The 16342-nt window shown below is 45.3% G+C and overlaps 1 protein-coding gene across 1 annotated transcript in view; it reads left to right on the forward strand.

The window, feature by feature from the left end:
• The window catches only part of LOC102267002 (protocadherin gamma-B7), a 100073-nt gene that overhangs the window by 60817 nt on the left and 22914 nt on the right, over nucleotides 1-16342 (forward strand).

The following is a 16342-nucleotide window of genomic DNA, read 5'->3' on the forward strand; positions in this document are numbered from 1 at the left end:
TGTGTCTTCCTTGAGCCCTGAGGATGTTCTCTAGTTGTGGCAAGTGGGCTGAGTTGCCTGTTAGCATGTGGGATTTTAGTTCCTGGGCCAGGGATTGAATCCACTTCCCCTGTGTTGCAATACAGATTCTCAAGCATTGGACCACCAGGGAAGTCCCAAGAATGCCCTGAGAATTTATTTTTGGGGTCATGTTTGCTTTTTCTTTCCCTCTTCCCCCCCCCCGCCCCTACACACCCTTAAACCTAAGGAAGCAGGTTCTGAGAAGACAGTACAGTGGCCTTGGCCTCCGGGGATCCAAGGGCCACATGTGTGGCCCAAAGGAAGAGGTGGGCCAGGGTGCGCTGGGTGGGTGGTGGTAGCAATAACAGGAGTATCGACACGTTGCAGTTTGTGTGGGCGTGCTGGACTGGTTCAACCGCAGTGTTCTACGGGCAACCGGCCAGCAAAATCCACATCTTCCACCTCAGACCACTTGGTCAAGGCGTGGTTCATGAGCATCTTCAGGTCTGCTAGCTCAGTTGGGTTCTTAATCAGGCATTTATTTACAAATTCCTGAAAGTCCTGGGTGAACATGCCTGTTGGGCAGCTTGGGAGAAGGCTCATTGATGATGTAGTCCAGCTGCTCAAAGATCGCCATGGCTGGCTGTCTGTCCATCCTGTGACTGCTGATGGGGCTTCCAGGGTGACCTGAGAATTTCTGACTAGAAGTGGCCCTTATTAGATGAGGAAAGTTGGAGAGAAAACATTTTTTGAGGCTGTGGTTAATAGTTGGGTTTGACACTATGCTAAGTGAAAGAAGCCAGATACAAAGGCTGTGCATTTGTTTTTCTATTGCAGTGTAGTTGATTTGCAGTGTTGTGTTCATTTCTGTGCATAGCAGAGTGACTCAGTTTTACACGTATACATTCTTTTTTGTATTCTTTTCTATTATGGTTTGTCTCAGGAGATTGGATATAGTTCCCTGTGATGTACACATAGGACCTTATTGTTGATCCATTCTAAATGTAGTAGTTTGCATCTGCCAACCCCAAACTCCAGATGGTCCCTATCCCTCCTCCCTCCCCCTTGGCAACGGCTAGTCTGCTCTCTATGTCTGCAAGTCTGTTTCTGCTTTGTAGATAAGTTCATTCATGTCTTATTTTTTATTTGTTTTTATTTGATATGTGAGATCTTAGTTCTCCAATCAGGGATCAAACTCACGTCCCTTGCATTGGGAGTGCAGAGTCTTAACCACTAGACCACCAGAAAAGTCCCATTTGTGCTGCATTGTAGATTCCACATATAAGTGACATCATAGGGTATTTGTCTTTCTCTGACTTACTTCAATTATTATGAAAATTTCTAGTTGCATCCCTGTTGCTGCAGATGACATTACTGTGTTCTTTTTTATGGCCGAGTAATATTCTATTGTATATATGTACCACATCTTCTTTATCCATTCTTCTGTCGATGGACATTTAGGTTGTTTGCATGTCTTGACTATTGTGAATAGTGCTGCTGTATCTTTTAAAATTAGTTTCGTCTGAATATATGCCCAGGAGTGGAATTGCTGGGTCATGATGGTCACAGTTTTAATTTTCTGAGAAATCTCTTTACTGTTTTCCATAGTGGCTACACCAACTTACATTCCTGCCAACAGTGTGTTATTTGTAGACTTTTTAAAAAATTTATTTATTTATGGCTTCTCTGGGTCGTCTTTACAGTGCGTGGGCTTCTCATTGTGATGGCTTCTCTTGTTGCAAAGCACTGGCTCTAGAGCACAGACTCAGTCATTGCAGTGCTTGGGCTTAGTTGCTCCTTGGTTTTTGGGATCCCCCCAGACCAGAGGTTGAACCTGTGTGCCCTGCATTGCCAGGCGGATTCTTAACCACTGGACCACCAGGGAAGTCCTGTAGACTTTTTAATCATGGTCATTTTGACGTGTGTGACTTGGTATTTCATCTATAATTCCTTTTTTGTGTGTGAAATTTCTAGAGAAAGCAAAACTATATAATAAGTAGATCAGTGGCTATCTGAAGCTTTGGATGGGAACAAGAATTGACTGCAGACAGGCATAAAGGATTTTGGGGGTTGACGGCAGTATTCTAAAACTGGATTGTCGTGTTGGTTTTGTAACTATATTAAATTGCTAAAATCACTAATCGTCCATGTGAGCTCTATGATAAGTACAGAGTTGTGAAAAGATTAACACAAAAGATTGAGAGGACTTCCCTGGCAGTCCAGTGGTTAAGACTTTGCACTTCCAATGCAGGGGCTGTGGGTTCCATCCCTTGTGGGGGAACTAAGATCCCACATGCTGCATTGTGTGGCCAAAAAGTAAATATTAATAAAGATATAATAGAATATAATTTGTAATCTTTATTCTTAAAAAAGAAAAGATTGATATAGCTGTGATGTGTCAGGGAGTACTATTGTTATTCCCATTTTATAGATAAAAATTAAAAATAAAAGCTTCAGGACTTCCCTGGTGGCTCAGGGGTAAAAAATCTACCTACTAGTGGAGAAGACACGGGGTTGGATCCCTGATCTGGGAGGATCCCACATGCCGCGGAGCAACTAAGCCCATGCACCACAACTACTGCGCCTGTGCTCCAGAGCTGGGGAGCCACAACTACGGAAGCTTGCATGCCCTGAAGCCTGTGCTGTGCAACAGGAGAGGCCACCCCAATGACAAGGCCTCACACTGCAACTAGAGAGTAGCCCCTCTTGCCACAACTAGAGTAAAAACCTGTGCAGCAACAAATACCCAGCACAGCCAAAAATACATAAATAAAATTAAAAAAATAAAGGCTTCACGGTTATAGAGCTACTAAGTATAATATGCAGTATTGGAACTTGAGTCTTTTTTGACACTAAGGCATACTCTTGACCACTGTAATATATTCACTTTCTATTTTAAAATTGTTTGCTGCATCTTGTTGATCAGAGGCTCTCTTGGAATCATAAAACAGAGAGGAAAAAAAGATGGAGACTGGAAAATTCTATCGATCCTGTACACTAGTACTTCCATTTTCACTGGATGTAGGTGACAGCAAGTTTTTTGTCCAGTGTGAGTTACATGACCACACCTTACTTGGCTCTTTGGCAAACTATGTTTTCTTTTCAAATCATTAAGTTAAACAGTTTAATTAGGGCCACTGGTAGCTTTAAAGGCAGAGACTGTATCTTCCAAAAATGTTCTCTCCTAGGGAAAACGGATACACACAAATGAATATATATAATCTTTACTGCTTTTTATGATTACCATTAGCATAAAGATTACTATATTGATTAGCATTAAGTATGGGGAAATGTTGGTCAAAGGGTAACATTTTTAGTTATAAAATGAATAATTTGTGGAATCTGATGTACAATGTGGTGACTATAGTTAACAATATTGTAGTGTAACTTGAAATTTGTTAAGAGTAAATCTTAAGCGTTCTTACCACACACATTAAAAAGTGGTAACTAGATGAGGTGGTGGTTGTGTTAACTATATTGTGTTGATCACCTCACTATATATATATATATATTAAATCATGTTGTACCCCTTTTAAATTCATATAATTTGATCAATTATACTTCCATAAAGCTGGAAAAAATGAAGCATTAAGTGCCTGCTGTGCTAGTCACTGAGGAAGTAAGTGATAATCAAAACAGGCATGGTCTCTGCCTTTTTGCAGCTTTATTTAGTCACTTTTTAGTGGGAGAAGCAGGCATTATTCTTAAGCACTATAGAATTATAAAATTTTAAATTGTTCTATATTCAACAAAGGAAAATATAAGGTTGTCTGAGGGAGCATAACAAAGGATCCTGATTTTAACTAGGGTCGAAGAGAAGACCTCTATTAGGAAATTACATTTAAACTGAGACCTGAAAGATCAGTAGAAATAACCAAAGGGAAGGAAAGGAAAAAAAAACTTTCCTGGTAGAGGAGCAGCCTGCGTGGAGAGCTTCGTTGCTGACCACACAGCAGCGTAATAGAATATCTAGGGGAAAGCTTGAGAACTTGGATACTAGGCAAAAGATGGTCCTGAGGAGCTGTGAGCTGGAGAATCTTCTGATCCAATTAAAAATTTAAGAACATCACTCTGGCTACTGTGAACAGCGGATCCAAGGAGGGTTCAGTTCTGTTGCTCAATCGTGTCTGACTCTTTGTGACCCTGTGGACTGCAGCACACCAGGCCTCCCTGTCCATCACCAACTCCCTGAGTTTACTCAAACTCATGTCCATTGAGTCTCCTCCTGCCCTTAATCTTTCCCAGCATCAGGGTCTTTTCAAATGAATCAGTTCTTCACATCAGGTGGCCAAAGTATTGGAGTTTCATCTTCAACATCAGTCCTTCCAGTGAATATTCAGGACTGATTTCCTTTAGGATAGACTGGTTGGAGAATGGAATGGCAAACCACTTCAGTATTCTTGCCTTGAGAACCCCATGAACAGTATGAAAAGGAGGGTTTTGTTGGCTAATGAAGAGGTCTTAGGAAAACTATGGGATTTATTGTTAAAGGGAAAATTATTTCAGCTTTTAAAAGCTAGTTTTTGAACACCAGAATGTTGGTTAAGTTGTGAATGGGGGCAAATGTTTGATAAATCAGTACATCTGAAAAACCCACTAGATCAGTGCTTCTCAAACTTTAATGTACGTTCATATCACCCTGGCATTTTGTTAAAATGCAGTTCTGATTCAGTAGGTCTGGAGCGGGAACATTTCTAACAAGCTCCCATGTGATATCCATGCTCTTGGTCTTTGGCTCACACTTCGAGTAGCAAGTGACTGGGCTACTATATATGAACTAAATTCTATATTCTAATTGTCTAATACCTATCAGCCTTCGTAGTTGTTTGGACAGTTGTCAATTTTGAGTATTTAAAAACTAGAGGTTTTAAAAGATGAATTAAAGTATTGACATAGGTCAAATATGGCTTTTCATCTCTTCTATAAATAACCTATATATACTTACTTCCTATATACTTATTTAACCTGTCCTCTGCTGCTTGGCCTCAAGTTTCAGTTAAACTTCAGAAAGGACTATATGCAATTAATGTGTACAGAAATAATATGTGATTCTTTACGTCTAGTATTTAATGGGAGATGTATATCATTGACTTGCTCTGATGCCAGGATTTTATCTGCCTTATTGATTTAATAAGATAGGAACACAGGAACCCTTAGAGGGTAGTTTGTTTTCAAAGGATGTATGACTGGGTTCTAACTTATACTTGACTCTCTTATTCATTATCCTAGTCATTAGTGTTTTGTTTGATTACAATCTTAAATGCAGAAAAACTCAGACTCTTCATTCCCTGGCTAAAGGTTTTGTATTTTGGATATCCCAATAATTTTATAAAGGTCCCAGGTGGTAAATAAAACCTGGTCATTTTTCTTTTTTTTGCGTTGGTGGGGGGGGAGTGAAGAAGGGATGTTAACCTTTATTAGCAATGCAGCGTCTCTTTGTGGCATGCCTCCTGATCTTGAGAAACAGATTGATCAAGTAAAGAGAAACTTTAGAAATTATGCTTTCTGATTGAGATTATGCTTGTTGGAACATATAGGATAGAAAAATTTCACATGCTCCCTCATTGTTAAGAAATAAGAACTAAGCAATAACATTCAATTTAAAAAGATATCTGAAGTATGTTTTTAAATTTCACAAAACAAAGTTAAACCAAACAGTGGTAGCTCCTGTAGATTTTTCTCTACTGGGGAAGTGACCGGAATGCTACAGCCGCATTTGTTAAGAAAGAAAACAAAAATTGTTATTAACACCTCAAAAAAAAAATGCTAAATGCCTCTCTACTAGTAGAGTCCAGCTAGGTGAGTTTTACCTAGTCCTCCAGTAAACCAGGTAACGTTATGTCGTTTTTTGGTTAGGTTTGAACCCCGTTTTAGGGATTAAAGATAGCGGTTAAAATGTTTAACAGGGCTTTTTGTTCGGCTTTTAGACTTGCAGGAAGGCCAGCTTCAGCACCCCGTAGCTGGCTTTCCAGCTAAGGTAGGTTTCGGATGTGCAGCTTCTGCCAAGGTGCTCTGGCTGTAAACTCTGGAAGGAAGCCAAAGGAAAGAAGTTCCCGGCGCTAGTGCTTATCCCGCTCAGAGGGTCCGGCGCTGGCGCATTTTTCGTGCAGTTATTGGCTGGGACTCTGCGTGCCGCTGTCGGCCAATGGAGACGCTGGAGATCTGGCCCCGGCCCGTCCCCTCTCGGCGCCGCGGGATGAGGCCGAGACTGAACAGCCGGCGAGCAAATCAGCGGCATCCAGAAAGCCATGTCCGACTCGGAGCCCAGCGCCCGAGCGCTAACCCGCTGAAAGTTTCTCGGGAAAGAAGCCTGGACGATCTGGACCCTGCTAAGAGGAACTGTCTTTGAGTGAGATGGTCCCAGAGGCCTGGAGGGGCGGACTGGTAAGCACCGGGAGAGTGGTGGGAGTTTTGTTGCTTCTGGGTGCCTTGCACAAGGCTTCCGCCGCCGTCATTCGCTATGAGATCCTGGAGGAAAGAGAGAAGGGTTTCGTGGTGGGCAACGTGGTCAGGGACCTTGACTTGGATCTCGGCAGCCTGTCAGCTCGCAGGCTCCGGGTGGTGTCCGGAGCTAGCCGAAGATTCTTTGAGGTGAACTGGGAGACCGGAGAGATGTTCGTGAACGATCGCCTGGATCGAGAGGAGCTGTGTGGGACCCTGCCCTCCTGTACCATAACTCTGGAGTTGGTAGTGGAGAGGCCGCTAGAGTTGTTTAGCGCGGAAGTGGTGATCCAAGATATCAACGACAACAATCCCTCTTTTCCTACTCGGGAAATGAAATTGGAGATTAGCGAGGCCGTGGCGCCAGGAACGCGCTTTCCGCTCGAGAGCGCGCACGATCCCGATGTGGGAAGCAACTCTTTACAAACCTACGAGCTGAGCCGAAACGAGTACTTTGCGCTTCGAGTGCAGACTCGGGAAGACAGCACTAAGTACGCAGAGCTGGTCCTGGAGCGCGCCCTGGACCGGGAGCGAGAACCAGATCTCCAGCTGGTGCTGACGGCGTTGGATGGAGGAACTCCGGCTCGCTCCGCCAGCCTTCCTATTCGAATCGTTGTGCTGGACGCGAATGACAATGCACCCACCTTCAACCAGTCCTTGTACCGGGCGCGTGTCCTGGAGGATGCACCCCCCGGCACTCGTGTGGTCCAAGTCCGTGCCACCGATCTGGATGAAGGCCCCAACGGCGAAATCATTTACTCCTTCGGCAGCCACAACCGTGCTGGCGTGCGGGAACTATTCTCCTTGGACCTTGTTACCGGGGTGCTGACAGTCAAGGGTCGACTGGACTTCGAAGACGCCAAACTCCATGAGATTTACATACAGGCCAAAGACAAGGGCGCCAATCCCGAAGGAGCACACTGTAAAGTTTTGGTAGAGGTTGTGGACGTAAATGACAATGCTCCGGAGATCACAGTCACCTCTGTGTACAGCCCAGTCCCCGAGGACGCCCCTCTCGGAACTGTCATTGCTTTACTCAGTGTGACCGATCTGGATGCTGGGGAGAACGGGCTGGTGACATGCGAGGTTCCACCAGGTCTCCCTTTTAGCCTTACATCTTCCCTCAAGAATTACTTCACTTTGAAAACCAGCGCAGCCCTGGATCGGGAGACGGTGCCAGAATACAACCTCAGCATCACGGCTCGAGATGCGGGAACCCCTTCCCTCTCAGCCCTCACGACAGTGCGGGTGCAAGTGTCGGACATCAACGACAACCCTCCACAATCTTCCCAGTCTTCCTACAATGTTTACGTTGAGGAAAATAACCTGCCTGGTGTTCCAATACTAAACCTAAGTGTCTGGGACCCCGACGCCCCGCAGAATGCTCGCCTTTCCTTCTTTCTCTTAGAGCAAGGAGCTGAAACAGGCCTAGTGGGTCGCTATTTTACGATAAATCGTGACAGTGGCGTCGTGTCGTCCTTAGTGCCCCTGGACCATGAGGATCGGCGTGAGTTTGAGTTAACAGCTCACATCAGTGATGGGGGCACTCCTGTCCTGGCTACCAACATAAGTGTGAATGTATTTGTCACTGATCGCAATGACAATGCCCCCCAGGTCCTATACCCCCGGCCTGGCCAGAGCTCAGTGGAGATGCTGCCTCGAGGTACTGCTGCTGGCTACCTGGTCACACGGGTGGTGGGCTGGGACCCAGATGCAGGGCACAACGCCTGGCTCTCCTACAGCCTCTTGGGAGCCCCTAACCAGAGCCTTTTTGCTGTGGGACTTCACACGGGTCAAATCACCACTGCCCGCCCAGTACAGGATACAGATTCACCCAGGCAGACTCTCACGGTATTGATCAGAGACAATGGGGAGCCATCGCTGTCCACTACTGCGACCCTGACTGTGTCAGTAACTGAGGAATCTCCTGAAGCCCTGGCTGAGTTCCCCGCTGGCTCTGCCCCCAGGGAGCAGAATAAAAATCTCACCTTTTATCTACTTCTCTCTCTAATCCTGGTCTCCGTGGGGTTCGCAGTCACAGTATTAGGAGTGATCATATTCAAAGTTTACAAATGGAAGCAGTCCAGGGACCTATACCGAGCCCCGGTGAGCTCCCTGTACCGAACACCAGGGCCCTCTCTGCACGCAGATGCTGTGCGGGGAGGCCTGATGGCCCCACACCTTTACCATCAGGTGTACCTTACCACTGACTCGAGACGCAGTGACCCACTGCTGAAGAAACCGGGTGCTGCAAGCCCACTGGCCAGCCGCCAGAACACTCTGCGGAGCCTCGATCCAGTGTTCTATAGGCAAGTGTTGGGTGCAGAGAGCTCCCCTCCTGGACAGGTAAGGGTTAGCAAGTCACCCTGGAATGATATTAATGCTTTTTTATTCCTGCATCACTTTTAGGAATGTATGTAGCCATCTTCATTTTCAGTCATCAAGATGTTTTCCTAATGATGCATCCACATTTTTACTTGGCTTTTCCCAGATCAACCGTCGTGCCTTTTCGGGGAAGGAGATGGCCCAGCTAGAGTGTGGTTTGTGGTCCCACACAGTGTGGAGTTAATTCACTCATCTGTGGACACAATTCACACCCTCAGCATTCACTTGCCATAGCAACTAACCAATCGTACTAAAGGGCCATTAAGCTTTAACTCACCATCTCAGCACTCAGAGCTTAGCTTGGTATCATTTGCATTGAGTACAAGTTAATGGAAACCTCTAGCCAGTGGCAGCTGCTAGGAGTATAAAAACTACCTCATCTGTCCATCTTTCAAATGATTGCCACATCTGCATTAAAACTAATGGTTTGCTGATAATTTTCCTTTGACTGCACAGATCCTCTTCCTCATTCTCAGATGGCTTTCTATGAAAGAAATAAAATTCTAGAGTCCTTTAAATTTTATTTCAAGGACACAACAGGAAATTTTGTGGACATTACTTACATGTGCATTATAGAAAATTTGGAAAAAATGGAAAAATATAAGAAAAAATTAAAACTAATTTTATTCCCAAACCCAAAGGTAACCACCATTCATTGTAAAAGTAAAAGTAATATTTATTTTTAAAATAAATTCAGAAGGACATAAAGTACAAAATGAAAGTTCTTTTTGCCCTAAATGTTAATTCCTATCCTTTCATCATTATTATTATTATTTTGGTATAAATGTAGTGTGACAGGCAGATTCATACCCTGAGAAAAAGATAAAGCTTTCATTTATTCAGGATAGTGTCCAGGCCTTTGTTTTGGAGTGCAACTTAAACACACTTCTATTTGTGGGAGAACGACTATAACTTTGTTACTAGTAAGTATATTATTGCTATCAACCTTTGGGTCTGGCAGTTAGACATAGGAAGCTCCACCACTTATCATCCATGAGTCCATGGCCACGTTAAATTTTCTAGACCCATTTTTAGTATGTGGAAAAGAAGTAGCAAGAGTTTTATAAGATTAGTGCATGATACAATATATGCACGGTGTTTGTTGTGTCATAGTTCCAAAAAATTCTTTAAATACTAACCTGGAGACAGTTCAAGATGACAAAGCAGAGGCATATATGGAAAGGCTAAGGAAGGATGAAAGCCAGAGAGAAGCAGCTGCTGCTTTTCTGGTCAGACTGGAAAAAACTGGCATTTTCCTTTGAATGATGTTCTCAAACGTGGTTGCACACCAGAATTACCTAGGGACCTTTTAAAAATCCTGAAGCCCAGGCCACATCCCAGATGGAATAAAGCAGTCTCTTGGAATGGAACACAGGCATTGGTATTTTTTGAAGGTCCTCAAGTGATTCCAGTGTGAAGACAAATTTGAAAAGCTTTGCCCTAAGACATGCCTGTCCATCAATTAGCATGTTTTTGAAACTAAGTTATTTTGAAGTTCACAGAACCAGCAGCCAGCCTTGTTTTGCCAGGCTGAACTTAAAAAAATTCTATAATGTTATTTTTCAACCTTAAATTATTATATAGAATAGCTCTAGGAAAGCACTATAGGGAAAATGTGAGATATTTCAGTCATCTAAGGAGAAAAATCTTCCTCAACCACTAGCACCTGGGCAACTATTTCTTTAAAAATTTAGAGCTCAGCAATGGGTATGGTGTTTCTTTTAGGGGTGAAAACATTTTCTTCTAATTATACTGTAGTGTTTGCATCATTTTAGTATATGTGAATGTACTAAAAACCGTTAAATTGTACATTTTAAAGGGGTGAATTGTATGGTGTAATGGATAAATTATGTAGCTCAATACAACTGTGTTAAAAATCTAGAGATGGGAGAATTACATACTTGGCATAAAAAGGTCAAGTCTAGGATATATAGGATTCGGGCTTTATGATCCTCCAGTTCAAGTATTAATATTATAGATATGTTTGTTTTGGTGTCAACTTGCAAATAAAAGGGATTGAGATCTATAAGAGGTCTAGTTCTTAGATATTAAAGCCAGCAAAAAGGGTCAGCTGATGGCTACAGGGATGACAAACGGTTAGGAAAATGATTTAAGATGTTACAGAAAGAGGTTTTATTTCTTTCTAGACAGTCTAGAAGTGCAAGTGGGGAGACCCTAATACTGCACTTGATAGACTTTACACAAGTCTCCTAACATTTCTGAGCTTGTGTTCTCCAATATAAACTCTTCCAAAATTGTGTGAGAATGAAAAGTAATGTATATAAAATGTATAAATATAAAATACTCATGAAGTACAAGCATTCAATAGATACCTGTTGACTAACAAGTGATAATAGCACTAATTCACCGTGTATTGGTGAATGTACCAGACACTTTAAAAGATGAAAAGGCACAGTCCCTGCTCCTGTGGCACATGGAGTACCATAGGAGACAGACATGCACACACTCCCACAAAAATGGTAAGGGAGATCTGTATAATACAGGAAGCAATGGGAGCAAAGGAAAGGAAACACCCCAGTCAGCCTGGGGAAATCAGGAAGAATTCATACTGGTGATGATGCTTGATCTGAGAATGAAAGTTGAGTAGTAGTTTATCAGATAATAAAGGGGAAAGGCGAGTAGAGAGGGACCCTTGCAGGAAATTCCATGCAGAGGGATAATGTTTTTTTTAATATTGCTGAACCTTAAAGTGTATTTGTAAAACAACTTTTGCAGGAGATAAAGTGAAGCAAGTAGGCAGGAGTTAAATCTTGAGTTACCTTTAGGCTGTGCCAAGATTTTTTATTTTATTCTATATCCGTGATAGTCATTGCAGAATTTTGAACTGATATAATGTCGTCAGAGTTTTTGTTTGCTTGTTTTGGAGTGATTATTCTGGTAGCCATAAATGAAATGTGTGTGAGTGTGCTTAGTTACTCAGTCATGTTCAACTCTTTGCAACCCCATGAACTGTAACCCACTAGGCTCCTCTGTGCATGGAATTGTCCAGGCAAGAATGGTGAAATGAGTTGCCATAATGGATTGGGGATATTGGGACTGGAGACTAAAGAAGATTTGAATGTGTACTCAGTCATGTCTGACTCTTTGCCACCCCATGGACTGTAGCCCACCAGGCTCCTTTGTCCATGGGACTTTCCAGGCAAGATTACTGGAGTGAGTTGCCATTTCCTCTTCCAGGGGATATTCCCGGCCCAGGGATTGAACCCATGTCTCCTGCATTTGCAGGCAGATTCTTTACCACTAACTGAGCCACCTGGGGAAGCCCTGTAATGTAACATGGGGCTATTATATTACATTTAGAACATTTAGACGGCTATTATAGTATTTGAGAAGATTGAGAAATGCTTGAACCAGCACAATGACAAGTATAGATTGAGGGACGTAACTATAGTGAAATTATCAGCACTTATTCATTGACATGATAAAGGGAAGATGGAAGAGGAATGAGTCAAGAATGATCCTCCTTATCCCTCCCCACTGGCAGCTTCAGGGGAAGATGGTGTCATTCTACTGAGATAGTGAATCCTGGCATAAACACCTTATAAGTCCGACGGATTTACACCTGTCATTCCCATGGGAGAAGGTTTAGGTGTTTGGGGCTGAAAGAACACAGAAAGCAGATACCTCCCTTTGAGACCAAAATGTTGGTTGCTGGCCTCACCATCGAAAGGATATTCATGAAGATCAAGGGTTTGGGAAAACACCTGGGAGGATAACCTCTGGTTTTGCTACTGGTTTTGGAAATCCCATGGTCAGAGGAGCCTGGCAGGCCATGGGGTCACCAAGAGTCAGATACGACTTAACTAAACACTACCACCAACAATAATTGGCAGCCTAGGTGAGGATTCAGATGAATTTTCTAAAAATCTCACATGCAAATCGGGATAGATTTTTCTCTTTGTGTTCTGGTGTGTTTGTGACTCCAGTTAGAGTTTGCAGGTAACTACAGTGTGAATTGAACAATCTTTCTGCATTTGTGCAAGGTGGTAGCCAGGCTCCAGGGAGGGTGAGATCAAGTCTCCCTTGCCAAAAGGCCCCCTAGGGCTCGGTGAAAAACTTGGCTCTTTTGAAACAGTCACAGTTGGTAATTAACAACATATCAAGCATACCATGGTGTCAAATAAAGGAGATTTGTAGGCACTGGTGCTGTTGGTAGCTGATCTCAATCATTCAAGAAAGCTATTAAATCTGTGAACATTAGCATTCTGCCAGGTAATGAGATTTAGTCCTTAGCGTCTCCCAAACAAGCTGATTCTTTACTGATTTGGAACGTCTCCCTCTCCTGGCTTCTCCCCCTCTCCTTCATTCCTTCCATACTGTCCTTGAAATTAATGAATGGCAATTTAGTATATCACCAGTGACTATCCGAGTAAGAGAGATTTGGTTTCTGCTGCGCCTTCTGTTACAACAGAAATGTGTACTGCATAAATTTAATAGGCTGCATTAATGTGTAAGCCTTTTCTGCAAAGAGATGGATATGTTTCTGAATAATATGCAGAGGGGCAGAGTTTTTTGTATAAAGCAGTGCTTCTAATTAGCTGTTGCTCTAATACAATCAGAATGAGGCAGAAGCTACTCCTTTAGAATATTGGTGGATGACAACACTGGCTTGAACAAAGTGACCAGTCTCAAATGGCTACTCACTCTCTGGGCTGCAGGTTGCTAGGGCTCTCAGGCTGTCGCTGTTTTCCCTGCCGAAAAGGGGCGGGGTGAGGTGGGGTGGGGATTGGTGAATTAGGGGAAAAAAACAAAAACATATATGTTGTCTGCCTCTCTATAGAGGTAATAACCCATGGGGGGAAAATGCTGTTGAGCGGGAGGAAGGCGAAAAGATAGGTGGGTTTTGTGGGGTTTTTTTTCCCCTTCTTCCAATACTGCGTCGCATTAACCCTGCTGCTATTGGGACGTTCTCTGCTTAGCCTATTGGCTGAGCCCAGGAGTCGCTGTCTGCCAATCGGGTAGAGGAAGGCAGACAAATCTACCCCGCCACCAGCAAAAAACGGCGCGTAACCCTTGCGGCGCCGGCCCAGCCGCGCCAGAGCTGGCGTGGGGAAAGGAGATAGGTGTCTCCAGCTGCTGTGGCTGTTTGGGGCGGGTCAGCTTCTGGGGCTTCTCAGGACCAGATAGAGAACTAGCGGGCAGCAGCAATGCTCGGCAAGGTGAGAGGTTGGGTACAAATCTGCCGGGGGGCTACCCTTTTGTTCCTTTTTTGCCACCTGGGTTACGTTGGTGGGCAGATCCGATACCCGGTCCCAGAGGAGTCACAGGAAGGGACTTTTGTGGGGAATGTCGCCCAAGATTTCCTGCTGGATACCGAGAGCTTGGCAGCTCGCAGGCTGCAGGTCGCTGGAGAGGTGAACCAAAGACACTTCCGTGTGGATTTGGACAGCGGTGCCCTGCTCATCAAGAATCCAATCGATCGAGAGGCACTGTGTGGGCTCAGTGCCAGCTGTATTGTGCCCCTGGAGTTTGTAACAGAAGGGCCTTTGGAAATGTACCGAGCAGAGGTAGAAATTGTGGATGTGAATGATCACGCCCCCCGATTCCCTCGGCAGCAGCTGGACTTGGAAATTGGGGAGGCAGCTCCTCCAGGACAGCGTTTCCCCTTGGAAAAGGCTCAGGATGCAGATGTGGGGAGCAACTCCATCAGCAGCTATAGACTAAGCTCCAATGAACACTTTGCCCTAGATGTCAAGAAGCGCAGCGACGGCAGCCTGGTCCCAGAGCTGCTCTTGGAGAAACCTTTGGATCGGGAAAAGCAGTCAGACTACCGCCTAGTGCTGACTGCTGTGGATGGCGGGAACCCCCCGAGATCTGGCACGGCAGAGCTGCGGGTGTCAGTGCTGGACGTGAATGACAACGCCCCAGCCTTCCAGCAATCCAGCTATAGGATTAGCGTCTTGGAGAGCGCGCCAGCCGGCATGCTGCTCATCCAGCTCAATGCCTCCGACCCAGACCTGGGTCCCAGTGGTAACGTCACCTTTTCTTTCAGTGGTCACACCCCTGATCGTGTGAGAAGCCTCTTCAGCCTGCACCCCACTAATGGAAAGCTTACTCTTCAAGGACCCCTAGACTTTGAGAGTGAGAATTACTATGAATTTGATGTGCGGGCTCGAGACGGGGGCTCTCCAGCCATGGAGCAACATTGCAGCCTTCGGGTGGATCTCCTAGATGTGAATGACAACGCCCCCCACATCACAGTGACCTCAGAGCTGGGGACTCTCCCCGAGAGTGCAGAGCCTGGCACTGTGGTGGCACTCATCAGTGTGCAGGACCCTGACTCAGGTTCAAATGGGGATGTGAGCCTCCGTATTCCTGACCATTTGCCCTTTGCCCTCAAGTCTGCCTTCAGGAACCAGTTCTCCCTGGTGACTGCTGGGCCCTTGGACCGAGAGGCCAAATCCAGCTATGATATCATGGTCACTGCTTCTGATGCCGGGAGCCCTCCTCTGAGTACCCACAGGACCATTTTCCTTAACATTTCGGATGTGAATGATAACCCACCCTCTTTCTTCCAGAGGTCACATGAGGTGTTTGTTCCAGAGAACAATCGCCCAGGGGACCTGCTCTGCTCCCTTGCGGCCTCTGATCCCGACTCTGGCTTGAATGCGCTTATCTCCTACTCTCTCCTCGAGCCCAGAAATCGAGATGTGTCAGCATCTTCCTTCATCTCCCTGAACCCCCAGACGGGAGCTGTTCATGCGACTCGATCCTTTGACTATGAGCAAACACAGACGCTGCAGTTTGAGGTGCAAGCCCGGGATCGGGGCAATCCACCCCTTAGTAGCACTGTGACTGTTCGTCTGTTTGTGCTGGACCTCAATGACAATGCCCCAGCTGTACTCCGCCCTAGGGCTCGGCCTGGTTCCTTATGTCCCCAAGCACTGCCTCCATCAGTTGGTGCTGGCCACCTAGTCACAAAGGTGACCGCTGTGGACTTGGATTCAGGTTACAATGCTTGGGTTTCGTATCAGCTCCTGGAGGCCCCAGATCCCAGCCTGTTTGCAGTCTCCCGCTATGCCGGGGAGGTGCGGACTGCTGTTCCCATCCCAGCTGATCTCCCGCCTCAGAAGCTGGTCATTGTGGTAAAGGACAGTGGTAGCCCACCACTCTCTACCTCTGTCACTCTCCTGGTGTCCTTGGAAGAAGACACTCATCCAGTTGTCCCTGATCTTCGAGAGTCTTCAGCTCCAAGGGAAGGAGAATCCCGCTTGACCCTCTACTTGGCTGTATCTCTAGTGGCAATTTGCTTTGTTTCCTTTGGCTCATTCGTGGCGCTCATCTCGAAGTGCCTGCGTGGGGCTGCCTGTGGAATGACCTGCTTTCCTGCTGGCACCTGTGCCTGTCTCACCCGGTCTCGAAGGAGGGAGGGGCTTCCTCCTTCCAATGGGATCCTCCGAATCCAGCTAGGGTCAGATGATCCTATCAAGTTTGTTGATGTGGGCGGCCACTCTCATGGCTGTACACCCTTGGCTTCTGCACCCACTCGGAGTGA

This window comes from Bos mutus, chromosome 7 (assembly GCF_027580195.1).
Source record: "Bos mutus isolate GX-2022 chromosome 7, NWIPB_WYAK_1.1, whole genome shotgun sequence".
Classification (NCBI taxonomy): domain Eukaryota; kingdom Metazoa; phylum Chordata; class Mammalia; order Artiodactyla; family Bovidae; genus Bos; species Bos mutus.